Source organism: Amyelois transitella, chromosome 21 (assembly GCF_032362555.1).
Source record: "Amyelois transitella isolate CPQ chromosome 21, ilAmyTran1.1, whole genome shotgun sequence".
Taxonomy (NCBI): Eukaryota; Metazoa; Arthropoda; class Insecta; order Lepidoptera; family Pyralidae; genus Amyelois; species Amyelois transitella.
In genome coordinates, this window is record NC_083524.1 from 8,083,137 (window position 1) to 8,097,080 (window position 13,944).

The 13,944-nt window shown below is 34.4% G+C and overlaps 1 protein-coding gene across 2 annotated transcripts in view; it reads right to left on the minus strand.

The window, feature by feature from the left end:
- The window catches only part of LOC106138387 (leucine-rich repeat-containing protein 24), a 46,919-nt gene extending 33,551 nt beyond the window's left edge, over positions 1-13,368 (minus strand). The window contains exon 1 of one of the 2 annotated variants that reach the window (XM_013339519.2): positions 13,235-13,368. The gene's annotated coding sequence lies outside the window, so the exon portion shown is untranslated. The remainder of the gene's footprint in view (positions 1-13,234) is intronic. The other variant, XM_060950237.1, reaches the window with a different exon arrangement.
- Between the last annotated feature and the right edge of the window lie 576 nt (positions 13,369-13,944).

Genomic DNA, 13,944 nt, shown 5'->3' on the forward strand with positions numbered 1-13,944 from the left:
ATACATACATAGCTTTTGTATGCGTATGCCAAATTGAAAGGATTACATAAAACTCAATAAGAATGTTGGGAACAATTTTTAACATCAATATGAACATGTTTGTTATGTGATATATTTCTGTATCGGTGATCGAACGGTTAAAATACAGTTATTTAGAACTGGATTTTATGGCGCGGTAATAGAGTCAATTATGCATTGAATTTTGGCAGGTTGATTTTAGATATGCACATGATTTAGAAGCAGGTTCAAATGCTAGCGTAGGTTTCCAATGATTTTCTAAGTAATTAATACTTATTCATTTATTTAAACTTTATTGTGCAACATACAAACTGAAACAATCATAATAAACTTACATTAAAACTACAATAAATAATCAATATACATAAATAAGTTGGTGCAACCATTACCAAAGTGAGTGAAAAGGGTTATACATACATATATAGCTCTTACGCTGAGGTTAAACATTATAAAAAGCCTACTAAATAAAGCAGTTGTTTCATTCCACATACACACATTTGTCAAATCCATATCCCTTGCAGGGTAGACAGAGCCAGCAGTCTTGAATAGACTGATAGGCCACGTTCAGCTGTTTGGCTTAATGATAGAATTGAGATTCAAATAGTGACAGGTTGCTAGCCCATCGCCTATAAGAAGAATCCCAAGTTTATATTTATTTATTTATTTTTATTTATTTATTTATTCGGTAAACAAAAAATATTGTGTTCGAATTTATAAAAAATCTTAAATCTAGGTACTTATAAAAATAAAATATAATGTTACTACTTACTTACATACATTTAATTAAATTAAAATTCACTTAGGGAGTAACAACATTATTTAACAAGAAGGGCCCTCAACTTTTTGTTAAAAATGTTTCGACTGCGTATAGTCTTTAACTCTATAGGCAACTTGTTGAAAAAAACCACTGTTTGAAAACGTACACCTTGCGTTATCACTCTTAGAGTAGGATGTATTCCTGTCCTTAAGTTTTTTCTACGGCTGTTTTCTCTCTCAATCATTTCTTCTTCAGATTCGTAGAGATGCCTTTCTTTATAAAAGTTATTTAAAAGGACCAGGATGTACAGACTAGGTATAGTTAAAATTTCTAATTTTTTAAAAAAACTTACACATGACTCCCAAGGTGGAATTCTCGTCATGGCGCGTATAGCCCTTTATTGAGCTATAAAGGCTCTTTGTAGATTACATTTAAAACTGTTTCCTCAAAATTCTATGCTATAACGCAGTTTTGACTCGACTAATGCATAGTACACTACCTTCAGCTGTTGAGTTGTCAATTTGTCTCTGAGACTACGGATTGCATATAAGCCTATCCCTTAGTAGCCTCTTACGACTACATGGGAACGTGATGAGATTCACGGCCAGTGTGATTTAAGTGATATTTTTCTGCACCAACAAGAATTTAAAACGAGAATTTTAGCATGCAATCTCACAGGCTAATGCTAGTGAAGTTATAAAACCAAAGTAACTGCAATTTTAGCCCCCGCCGAGCTTCGAACTCTAAAATAATAACATTAGCTCAGCACCGAGCTAGCCTGATTAAAAAATACCTTAACTAATTTCAGTGCCGTAAGCTAGAGGAACGCTGGTCTAAAAAAAAGTAAATAAACATTTAATTTATGAATTTAATATCGAAAATATGCCTTGTGGTTCTCGGCACCAATAAAAAAAAGCATAGGACCACTCAATTCCTTTTCCATGAATGTCGCAAACAGTGACTAAGGGATAGGATTACAAACATAGGATTCTTTTTAGGTGATGGGCTAGCAACCTGTCACTATTTGAATCTCCATTATATCATTAATCCTAACAGCTAAACGTGCCCTTTTATAATGTACATCTTTCAAGACTGCTGGCTCTGTCTAACCTACAAGAGATATAGACGTGATTATATGTATGTATGAATGGATAATAGCGAAAAATTAGTATTACCCAGATCGACCTTAATAATCCCGCGAAGATTGTATGTATGTACATATATGCCGGTCAGAAGAAAGTCTTGTACATTTGGCTAGTAACGTATCACTTTTCGGAAACTAATTCAATCACTACCTATGAGTCTTATGAACGGACATATAGACGTGATTATATGTATGCATTATATAATGTAGCTTAGCTAGCTAGCTAGTTAGCTATATATAATGGAGCTTGCATCTAAACCACCTCAGACCATATCTTGATTTTCATTTGTCAGTTTGAAGTCGAAACTTGAATGCACTCAAATTATTCGATCTTTCTTATATACGAGTATATAGGAGGTCACTGACTGACTGATTGACCGAGCGACATATCAAGGCACAGTCCAAACATCTGGGTCTTGAAATTCCAATAAGAGATATATCAAAACAACTGAATGTGACCTCTTGGTCTTTTCGAGACTTTTGGCCATGTCTACCTCAAGGGATAAAGATGTGATTATATGTATATAAGAGACGATTACCCTTTATTACCGCGGATAATAAAATTTGCTGCTTTTTCGTGTTTCACGGTCGTAATTTCTAAATGCAATGAATTAGTAATGTTTTTTGTGAGACAAATATTTTCCGCTGTCACTTCCACTTTGTACCACTCACTTGCGGTCTGCTGTACCTACATCCCGTTTCACCCAATTAGTCCCCTCATCCACATAGCTTCAAACGGGACTAATCTTTTATTGACTCCGTAAATCGGAACGTAATTAAACCACGTACGGTTACGGCGGTTAGAGTCATGTTACGAACATACATACATAGATACATATATCCACGACTTTATACCTTACAGGGTCATCATAATCCTCCTGTTATAAGACCCATCCTTACCACTCTGGCAAGAAGGGTGCGTCTTTTGATCATGTTCCAAGTTTGGTTAAAATATAAACCAGCTGGTTGACCGAGCGGTGGTCGGTAGATGTCAGTAAAACCAATGTATAGTGACAAAATCGGTTTATAAACGACGAAGTTATCCGCGGACATACATGAAAATATATATATATATATATATATATACGGTCGGATTGATAAACCTCCTCCTTTTTTGGAAGTCGGTTAAAAAAATAAAACTGTCGTACTTTACCCACCTCCGCTCTGATATTTTTAACTGTTTCAAACTTTGAGTACTTACTTAGTTATTATTCATAATAATATTATACTATAAGTTTAACAAGCAAATTTTTTTACTGTGATAAGCCTTGTGAATTAATTTTGTGTTATAAAAATAATTAAGAAACCAGCAAATTTTTTAGCTATCCATTTTAAACGCTATAGTAGCCAAAAGTTGAACTGAATGTCCATCATTGATGTTATAACACAACCCACTTATTTTTCTGACAGGTAGGTAAATACAATAATAAATCACAGTCATAAACAGTTGTTACAACATCCGATTTAGGGAGCCGATTTAGGCAATGATTTTAATCAGAAGAAGAAAGTCAAACGTAAATTCTTATCTCGTCAAACCCACGCCGATTTTAGTTTTTGTTTAGTTTTTTTTTTATTCTTTTTAATTTAATTTTTATTATATAAAATACATTGTTAAATTTTGTTCTTATACTTCTCCTATTTTTTTTGCTCGAACTAATCCGTAGCAAATACCACGCGATTTTTTTTTATTATTTATTAATTATTTATTAAACCTTTATAATATCACCTCACTTTCCCGGAGAGGTAGACAAAGACTACATCTCTCAATTTGACCCGATTGCAAAAGAGAAACAAAGTGTATTATATATAACTAGCTTTCCGCCCGCGGCTTCGCCCACGTGTAATTCGGTTATATATAGCGTTTTTTAATGATCTCGACAGTACAGACAGTTGAAGTATAGTAGTTAGGAGTTGAAAGAAAATTCTTACGAAGTTATACGTACATGTGAGGCTATTAGGTTGACCTGATAATAAAAAGTAAATCTCATTAACGTTAAGAATTTAGGTGAAAATGGATGCGGACAAATTTCGTAGCTGTTTGTATGGGTAGTGTTAACACAAAATAGGGATTTAAAGGCGTGATGTTATTAATGTTATGCATGTATGTACATAATTATGTATGTTATTATGTACTAGCTTTCCCCCGCGACTCCGTCCGCGCGGCCGACTGAAAGTTGTCATACAAAGTCTTTTTTTTTAAGGATGGGAAATCATCAAATGACCTCTCCCGCTCTGGGTGGAACGGAAGGGAGTGTCAGACTTTTACTGACTAAAACCCACCTCGTTCCTTCAGTTGCCCTTTGCGTTCCGGGGCCACGGTATCTCGTTAGAACTTTCCCGCAGCCCCGGCTCAGTTTATCCCGTTTCCCCCCCTTGGGGGTTGACATTTCAAAAATCCCTTCTTAGTGCTCACTTATGTTACTAAAGGAACCTCTGTTCAAAATCTCAGACTCCTATACCGAGCGGTTTCGGCTGTGCGTTAATAAATCAGTCACCCAATCGCACCCCCTAAATCACGATTGGAGGGTAGTTTGAAAAAACTTATAATGTCAAACATATTTACTTGCCTATGTACGTGTTCATGCCAAGTTTCAAGTTTATAAACCCAAGGAATAAGATTTTTCATAGAAACGTATTTACCTCTTTTCCCCCCCTTGGGGGTTGAATTTCCAAAAATCTTTTCTTAGTGCTCCCCTACATATCCCAAGGAACCTACATTCCAAATTTCAGCTGTCTACGACCAGTAGTTTCGACTGTGCGTTGTCTGTCAGTCAGTCACTCAGTAACGGAAGAGTTTTATATATATAGATTAAATAGATTAAATGAAAACCCCAACTTTTTCCCATGGAGTCGTAAAAGGCGACTAAGGCATAGGCTCATAATATTAGGATTCTTCTTTTAGGCGACGGGCTAGCAACTTGTCACTATATGAATCTAAATTCTATTATTAAGCGCAATGTGGCCTATCAGTCTTATCAAGACTGTTGGCTCTGTCAACCCCGTCTATATCACTTGCGGGGTAGACAGAGCCGACAGTCATGTAATGACTGATCCACGTTCAGCTGTTTGGCTTAACAAAATAAAGTTGAGATCGAAATAGTGACAGGTTGCTAGCCCATCGCCTAAAAGAAGAATCTGAAGTTTATAAGCTTATCAATCTTATCTTTATCTTTTACGACAGCCAAAGGAAAGAGATGGACTATATTTTTTTTATATTAGTGCGCGGAACCACACGGCACTAGGGACCCTATAAAAAAACAAATCGTTAACAAAATCGGCATCTGAAATTGGATAGTGTAAATAATGTGAATTTCATCCGAATACGCCACATGGCTGTAACATAACAGATATTACAAGCCGCTCTTAATCCATCATTAGCCATATTCGTTGGCTTTCATGTCAAAATAATAGATCATTTGTGATTACATTCGTTCAAGGAAGAATGATAACGAAGGTTGAGATAATAATGAGAAAAGTTATACATACATATGATCACGTCTATATCCCTAGCGGGGTAGACAGAGCCACCAGTCTTGAAAAGACTGATAGGCCACGCTCAGCTGTTTGGCTTAGTGATAGAATTGAGATTCAAATAGTGACAGGTTGCTAGCCCATCGCCTAAAAGTGGAATCCCAAGTTTATAAGCCTATCTCTTAGTCGCCTTTTACGACATCCGTGGGAAAGAGATGGAGTGGTCCTATTCTTTTTTGTAATGGTGCCGGGAACCACACGGCACCAAAGGAAAGTTATATCTTCTAAATATATAAAACACTGACTGACTGACATATATAGGTTTCATATGCAGTCTAGGGTTTCAACTACATGTTATACATACAATTAAGTCTTTATCCCTTACCGGGTAGACAGAGCTTACAGTCTCAAAAAGACGTTCAGCTGTATGGCTTAAAATGGAATCTCGTAAATATAGTGACAGGTTGCTAGCTATCGCATAACAGAAGAATCACAAGTACCGCGCAAGGGATATGGACGTGATTATATGAATGTATAATTGAAGAACATATTTTTATCCTGAAATTACCACAGAAGCAAACCACTGGAATAAACCTTATAGTCCATAAAACAGGTTTATTGTGGCCATTCACAGCGCGCGAGCGTAAATATTTGTTCAGACTAAACCTATTGGGTGTCTGCCAAATTTACCTGGTTTTTAGCAAATTGGCCATCCGCGTTATTTGATTTGGTTGGTTTACATTGACATGACATGACACATCTTGATCAAATTAAGGACGTCCTTGTAAAGGGTCAGGTCAAAAGTACCGGAAACCGCCGAGCTTGCATGAAGGGAGTTATGAATGTTGATGAAGCGAAGGAAGTATGCAGAGATCGTGGCAAGTGGAAAGAGGTAGTCTCTGCCTACCCCTCCGGGAAAGAGGCGTGATTTTATGTATGTATGTATGTGTGTATATTGACATGAACTACAAAACTTTTATCATCATTTCAGCATTAAGACGTCCACTGCTGAACTTAGGTCTCCCTCAATGATTTCCACCTCGCTGTGTTGAAGGCGACCTGCACCCAACGTTTCACCACGAACTTCACCAGAGTTTCCCCACGGATTTCACCAGAGTTGTTAGTGCGAGCTTACTAGATCAAACGCGTCGAGCAACTAATCACGAGTTTGTATAGTATTGCATTAGTGCCACAGCTTTACTACTAGATGGCGCTGATCAAATCACATACAAATACGCGGTTACTTGCTCGACGCGTTTGATGGAATAAAACTCGCACTAACCTCTCAGACCATCAGTCCATCTTGCGGGGGGGCGTCATACGCTGGGCTTTCCCGTACATGGTCTCCACTCGAGGACTTTTTGACCCTATCGGCCACATAGGGCCTTATAGAGATGTGGTTTTTGCTGCCCTGAGCTATTTTATTTTTTTTATTTTTATCTTTATTAGGGAAACAAAAGTTACATAGTTGCCTATTAATATTATCTTATACTATGGTGCATAAACCAATAAAGTTTCTTCTGTTTACTAATACATAGTATCGAAAAGACAAATAAATTAATATATAGAAATTATAATAGTACGTATCTGTGTTAAACATAAACATATTTATTATTAATTTCGTGGAAAATTAACCAAAAAGCCATTGATTAATCTCAGCAATTTTGTGTTTTTAAACTTCTTTTATATGCTATGTCGGTTATTTTCGTTCGTCTACGGATCCCCTCGTTCCAGATTCAATCTCAAAGAGAAACACCGACCATAGCTTTCTCAGCGCATTAGCCTTTCCCTTAGTCGCCTTTAACGGGATTCATGGGAAATATATAGCGTGGTCTTTATTCGAAAGTTAAAGGAACACACACAAATAAATGTAAGCGAGACTGCGGGCGTAAACCTACTCTAGATATAAATTAGTCTCACGTAGAATTGTTTTCTGTAAGAGTGATTTATATCATTTAGTGTTTAGTGCTTATGCGCAAATGGTCTTTGCGTACAAAAGAACTATTTTACCCATTATTTCGAGATGAAACCGTTTATTTAAGTGCTTATTCTTCTGTTAGAAATGTACTAAAAGATAGAATATTTTGTATTGCTGAACAAGACGCTCCTACTCGATATATTCTATCACAAATTTTTATGTTCATTCTTACGATTACCGTGTAGGTATTATTAAAGTTCCTTACATATGAAATTGGCGTTTGGAGGAACAAAAAATGTAATATTTTTTAATACAATATATTTATTTAATCAAAGTAAGAAACATTATCATCTATACACTGATCTACGCTCAGCTGTTTAGCTTTAGTGATAAAATTGAAATTCAAATAGTGACAGGTTGCCAACCCATCGCCTAGAAGAAGAATCCCAAGTTTATAAGTCTATCCTTTAGTCGCCTTCTTCGACTTCCGTGGGAAAGAGATGGAGTGGTCCTATTCTTTTTTCTTATGGTGCCGGGAACCACTCTGCACTTACTAACTCAACGACACTGTATTTTATAATAAACGGTTCCCGGCATCAAGAAAAAAAAGAATAGGACCACTCGTTCTCTTTACCATGGATGTCGTAAAAGGCGAGCCTGTACGCTCATGAACTTAATTTAAAGCTACCTTAGAGGACCTGTGTTTAATATTTTTTTGATAAAAAACCTGAATTTTAAAAGTATACATGAAGACCGGAATGTGTTGATAAAACAAAGACGAGTGGAAAGCTTAATTACATAATAAAATAAAATAAGCGTTTTCCCAGTGATTAATTACCAAAGTTTAAGCCTGTGACGCATTGCTGTGATACAAAATAACGTATATGTAGAAGGAATGTTAGTATTTATACTGATTCCCTTTTATCTGCTATTATGAAGCTGAAGAGTTTGTTTGTTTGAACGCGCTAATCACGGAAACTACTGGTTCGAATTGAAAAATTATTTTTGTGTTGAATAGACCATTTATCGAGGGAGGCTTTATTACATCACGCTGCAACTATGAGGAGCGAAGAAATAATGAAAAAATATGTAAAAAATGTAAAAATATGCCCAAAATAACTATTCCACGCGGACGAAGTCGCGAGCACAGCTAGTTGATAAATAAATATGGATGAAAATAATGTAGGCAGGGATTTCAGCATGTAGACAGATTTTAGATTCCTCGCACATACTGACAGGCCACGTTCAGCTGTTTGGCTTAATGATAGAATTGAGATTCAAATAGTGACAGGTTGCTAGCCCATCGCCTTAACCCAAAATCCCAAGTTTAAAAGCCTATCCCTTAGCCGCCTCGCACAACGCATCAGAATTGTGATACGTCTTTGACCGCCATTTTTAAATTAGTTTTATTATTTTTTTATTCTAAGCTTTGTAATGTATTTTAAGGTTGAGATTTTAATTATAATTTTTTTTTTTACAAATAAATATTATCTTCATTCCAGAATCGAGTTTTACATCTGCAACCTCCTATTTTGTGATTATCATTATTGTACCTATAATCTCCTTAAGATTATAGGCATATTTCGGGCTCATTTGCCGGCTAATTACATGTTTCACATCATAATTAATCCTGTGATCTTTTGGAATGTTAATGTAGGTAAAGTTTATTTTGGTCGGCCGTGTGGCATAAATTCAGAATATGTTAATTGGTTCCGTTTAGAAACTAATCATTATTCGGTTCTATTAAGAAATACATCCATATAATATATAATCACGTTTATATTCCTTACGGGGAAGATAGAGCCAAAAAAAAAGAGTGATAGGCCACGGATAGGTTAGCTGTTTAGCTTAATGATAGAATTGAGATTCAAATAGTGACAGGTTGCTATATATCTTTTAAATCTAAATCGTGGACGATGCACATTGACTACATAAAAAAAAACATGAATGAATGTGAAACTAATTATTTCAATAATAATTATATCGTCAAATTATCTATTTTTTTATCAATATTAATCTCTGCTATTACAGAAACGAGTTCCGCCATTTTCGTTCTTCCAACAAATGCATCATTTTTTTTTACACATACTTCATTTGAAGGTGCAGAAAAATCATTGTTTACTACCTACCGCACACATGTTTTGTTTTTCACAGTGCCACGTAGAGCTATAAACATTGATATAGAGGGCATGCGTTTATTTTTACATAACGGCTACCGTCACCATGACGTAAGAATTTTATAGAGGCGTCTGTCGAATACACGGTGAATTGTAATAAAATGTGGTTGCTGTTATTTCTGAGTGCTTGGAAATAATAAGGTGTGGTTTATTGAAATATGTTTATATATTGTGCCGTGTGGTTCCCGGCACCAATACCAAAAAGAATAAGACCACTCCATCTCTTTCCCATAGATGGATAAAAGGTGACTAAGGGATAGGCTTATAAAATTGCGATCCTTTTTTAAGGCGATGAGCTAGCAACCTGTCACTATTTGGATCTCAATTCCATCATTAAGCAGAGGAGCTGAACGTGGCCATTCAGTCTTTTCGGGACTATTGGCTCCGTCTACCTTATAATAATAATAATAATAATAATTTATTTATTTCATAAAAACATACATATTTGGACTTACGTCTAATTAGGTACAGTAATAATGTATTTAGGTAATCGTAATCACATAATTATTGGTTGAGTCCATCACACTAGTGTTTAACTAGGCCGAGCCTGTATTATAAACACTAGGTCCCTTCACAAAATAACATTTTAGGAATATTTATTTACATTTAGAAAGAACATTTATTATTTTCTCAAATTAAGTACAAAATTATAATATATTACGAACATAAAGGTGTCTAACTAATTAAACAATTCAAACTACCCACATAATTACCACGGAGGTACAAAATATCCCAAGATTGGTGTAAACAAGCATGACTCATGCGCCGTGCGACTGTGAGCATTCAATTCATTTTAGTTAGACTACGAAGAATATGGAGTGTGGCAAATAAGTTAACGCTTTTATTTATATAAATTCAGGTTGTTAGTATTTTAGTTTAGTACAAAGTTTATTAACATATTAAGTTTGATTTTGAAAGGTATTTTATTAGTTTTATATTATGTGGTAAAGTATAATATATGTATATATAGTAAGTTATTTAATTAGGATATATATGATATTTAAAAATGTATTTTTAATATTTAAGTATTATCATTATGATTTATATATTAATATAGATTACAACTTTATTATGACAAGATTGATAGAAGATTTGTAAGGCATATAGACGTGACTATATTTATATATGTATGTGTTTATAAACATACATACATATAGTCACTTCTATATCCCTTGCGGGGTAGCCAGAGCCAACAGTCTTGATAAGACTGAAAGGCTACGTTCAGCTGTATGGATTTAAGATGGAATTGAGATTCAATTACATTTTACATGATTTTTTTTATGTCAGTCAAAAATACCACCCCTAATCGTACCCGGCTCAAAGGTACCCATCACACTAGCTGCGTTTCCCCTATCGGATGGCTATGGATATCCTGTACTGCTCTTTAGAAGCGGCACTTAACTCAGTTTTAAGTAATCAATTCGACGTCGACCAACGTTGTGAATCCAAAAGATATGACAATTATTAAGTGATGTTGAAATGTCCCATAATAATGAATATTTTTTTTAATTTGAATTTGTTATAAAATGTAATAAATACAGATGGTTTGGTCATGGGATGAATGAAAGCTAACTGGCAAATATACAAGGAGAGTGTGGAGGGAAAGGTCAGAGTGGGAAGGCGTACACAAACGTACCTTGATCTTTAGAACGTCCTGGTAAGAGGTCAGGTCAACATCAACATATACATCATCGCCTTTTACGACATCCACGGGGAAGAGATGGAGTGATCCTATTCTTTTTTTGTATTGTATTGCTGGAAACGACGCGGCACATTGTATGTATGTATGTAAGTTTAATTTGTACTGAACACTGAAAAAATTACATAAAACCAATTCCACAAAAAAAAAAAACCTTCACTTTAGAAGTATCTCATGAAATTCTCTCATAAAGTTCCCCATTTACTGTTGACCTCTTGCTTTAATGATGCACATTGCTATTCCAGTTTCATCTCTATTTTTGACACTGTAAAGTCTATAATTAACTGGTTTGAAGTGAAAAATGACGCCTTGTTGTTTTTATTGAAGCGAAATTTGGAACCGTGGAATCTGTTTTAAGAATGAGCGACCACACTCGAATTTGTGTTGGTAAATAAATAAATATACATACATATTTTGCGGGGTAGACAGAGCCAATAGTCTTCAAAAGACTGAAAGGCCACTACCAGCTGTATGGCTTTACGATGGCATTGAGATTAAATAATTGACAGATTGCTAGCCCGTCGCCTACAATATTATAAGCATATTCCTTAGTCGCCTTTTACAACATCCGTAGGAAAGATTTTGAGTGGTATCTATTCTAATGGTCAGGAATCACACGGTAATTAAACGGTATTTAACGGTAAAACTTAAAGATGAAATTGGAAGACCAAAAGCTTAATAATATGTTAAGTTTATAATATTTATTTAAACTTTATTGCACAAAATATAAATGTATAGCTCAATTGGCGGACTTAATGCTAGAAGCATTTTCTATCAGTCAACCATTGGGTTTGACAGAAACTTTATGTGGTACTGTGGAACTTTATGTATAATACAAGCTTATTGTCTAAACAAAAAATGAAAACGATAAAGAGAATAATTATTACAAGCATCTCTTAAAATTAAAAGATTAAAAAGCTCAAGGTTCAAGCCATAAAGCATACTTCCCCTGAACATTACAACCCAAAAGCTCCGGCCATAAAAAGTCCTGACTAATATTTGCACGTAACATTTGCTATTATTTCTATTTGGGTCACAAATACCAACTAGGTTAATGGTGAATAAACTTTTTTTGAAAAAAAAAAATGCTTTTCTTGTCTTTTAATAACTCTCATACATTCATAATCATAATAGTAATAAATCTTTATTAAATAAGCATAAATGAAATTTATACACCTACTTCGGTGACTTATATATTATTAATCCTACTAATATTACAAATGCAAAAGTTTGTGAGTATGTCAGGATGTCAGTATGAAAGTTTGTTACTCTTTCACGCAAAAACTACTGAACCGATTACGATGAAATTTGGTATGTAGGTAGCTGGAGACCCAGAATAACATATTGGCTACTTTTTATCCCACCTCCCGCGGGATTGATTCCACGCGGATGAAGTCGCGGGCGGCCTATAGTATATTACAATATATTATATATTTTCGCCTTTTAAGACATCCATGATATTTATAACTTTATCTTTCTTGAGGTTACACTTGGTTACCGTAATTTTTTTTTATTTTATTTATATGATATGTGGTTTAGAATGGATGTAGGTAGAGACGTTTTCCCGACTGTCTCCTTAAATAAGTATTGACAGTTGATTTCAAATTGACGTTGCCATATTTTTATTTCAGATAATGTTAAAACAAAATATTTTTTTGAATATACTTTCAAAGCTTCATTACTTTTTTAATTATTTTATCATGTCAACTCAAAAAGTCTACTCAAAATTTATTTGAATGCAGAAATTTCAATTTTATCATTCATTCTGTAATTAAAATAATAAAATTTTATTTAAGAATTATCGCTTAAAGTTATCGCTCCAATTAATAATTATAATAATATCTACATATTTTTATTATTTATTTATCTATCATAAAGTATTGTCACTTCATAAAATCATCATAAATAAGGAAGACAATTCGTATTTCCTTATTCACGAAAATACACCACAATCGTCCCGCATAATCTTATAATTCATTAAGATGTTTCACTCTCGCAAACATCAAAGGAAAAAATTATATTAATATCACAATAAAAAAACAATACTCACCATTGAATAGAGCAAGCATTCAAATCCAATACAGTTTGGGAGCAAACAGTTTTTGACACAACACGTAAAAAACACAATGACAATACACCTCCACCGGACGTCTGTAACGCTCGCGTGGAGCGAGAACTCTGCCGCGTTGGATACTGCCTGCCCCGCTCCCCGCCATGGCGGCGTTACACAGAATCCCATAAAAATATTTATTCAGCTACCATATTGCGCCATGCAAGAATTGGCTAGGTTTACTTAAATTAATAAAGTTATTTTATATTTTGAATTAAGAAAAGAGCAGTATCGAAAAATATTTTAATTAAAAAAAAAATTTTTTTTAGGAAATCCAATAAAATTTTCAATCGAAAATAAAAATGTTTTATTTTCCGGTGATGTCATTTTTGAAAATAACTCATGGAGAAGACGTCTCTTTCATCATTTTCGTATTTAATTGTTGGTCTTGTCAATAGAATTTATTCCAACCCTTTCAATTGTCACACGAGCTATCAATGTCGAATGAAAAACCGTCAGTGGGTAAATTATTGACAGAACCTGGAAAATGTTCATTGTTGCTGTTAATGGAAAATAAATGAGAAACATTAGGTAAAAAAGGACAAATAAATGTCGTTAAAAATTAAAAAAAAAATTGAAAATTAATAAAAAAAGACATTGCAAATAACATTCTTTGAACTTAAATCTGGAAATAAAAATATCGATTCAAG